Source organism: Ursus maritimus, unplaced genomic scaffold (genome assembly GCF_017311325.1).
Source record: "Ursus maritimus isolate PB19 unplaced genomic scaffold, ASM1731132v1 scaffold_2, whole genome shotgun sequence".
In the NCBI taxonomy this organism is placed as follows: Eukaryota; Metazoa; Chordata; class Mammalia; order Carnivora; family Ursidae; genus Ursus; species Ursus maritimus.
Genome location: NW_024424452.1, coordinates 75,415,880 through 75,417,269, shown reverse-complemented (window position 1 = coordinate 75,417,269; position 1,390 = coordinate 75,415,880). Strand labels below are relative to the sequence as shown.

The 1,390-nt window shown below is 34.0% G+C and overlaps 1 non-coding gene across 1 annotated transcript; it reads right to left on the bottom strand.

The window, feature by feature from the left end:
- Window positions 1-271: 271 nt before the first annotated feature.
- Window positions 272-378, bottom strand: LOC121104111. The gene has a single exon (XR_005836482.1). It is a non-coding gene; the product is annotated as a U6 spliceosomal RNA (small nuclear RNA).
- Between the last annotated feature and the right edge of the window lie 1,012 nt (window positions 379-1,390).

The following is a 1,390-nucleotide window of genomic DNA, read 5'->3' as shown; positions in this document are numbered from 1 at the left end:
GCTTCAAGCTCCTGCTTCCCATCCTGGAAACAGGGTGCAGTCAACAACTCCGTGCATGCAGGTCTGCTTTGGATCTAATCAGCGTAGCTGTGTCCACTGCACAAAGACAATTTTTTTAATAATAATATTTTTTATTATATTATGTTAGTCACCATACAGTACATCCCTAGTTCTTGATGTAAAGTTCCCTGACTCATTACTTGCACATAGCACTCAGTGCACCATGCAACACGCGCCCACCCTACTACCCATCACCAGCCTATCCCGTTCCAAAAGTATGGAACGCTTCACGAATTTGCGTGTCATCCTTGCGCAGGGGCCATGCTAATCTTCTCTGTATTGTTCCAATTTTAGTATATGTGCTGCCGAAGCGAGCACGACAATTTTTATTTGGTTGTATTTTTAATATCTGACTATATACTTTTAAGTCCTGATAAGAATTATGAGATGAAATTGGGAGTGAAAAGATATTCTGTGCTTCATATGTTCAAATTATATGTCTGTTGAGGTATAAATATACATTTAATTTTACCAGCAAAACATGCAAAAATGAATGTTTGAAAATCATTCCTGCTATGTGCAGGAGTAATTAAGACATTGGCAATAGTTCAATTTAGCATGGAAATAGATTGACATTAATAGGACCATTAAGAGAATGTGTTAACTACATTAGTTTAGGAAGAATATGATATCATTTAGGATTAATGTTACAAAAACTTAAATAATCATATGAGGAAAAACAACAGAAATCGGATTATATCAATTTTATCTGCAGTTTATTTCATGTACTAGGATTGATAACATCAAACAATAAACTCTATGGGCCGTCACTAATTTTTCATTATTTGATTCCATCGAGGACACGGAGTTTCAAGAAAAATTCTGTTTCACTTGAGAACATTTGGGAATATTTCACATCCTGTGAGAAGACCTTAGAAGCAGAATGTTACTTTGCTACATTAAACAATTAGGGAAAGGGAAATATTTAAAATTGTGTACAACAACATCCATGGTAGATCTTAGCTCCAAAGACAAAAATATAAAGAGAATTAAAAAGAAGAAGAAGAAAGTATTACAGAAAAATGTCATCTTCTGCCCCTTCCCATATATGTATCTTGCTGGTGTAATAAGAAATACATGAAGTAACCACCTATAGAGCCCTCTGATGACTGATGACATGGACAGATTATTTTATCTGCTCTATAATGCCAAACTTTAAAAATGGTAACTATCAAAATTTTAACTATACAATGTGATAATACTTTCAAAAATAAAACTTTAGATTTATGCTGGTACCCCAGAAGTTCATGTAATAAAGGTAACATTCGATTTTGGTCCTGGCTTTGGTTAAATGTTTATTTTTTTAAAGACATTCCGTTCAGCTAAAATG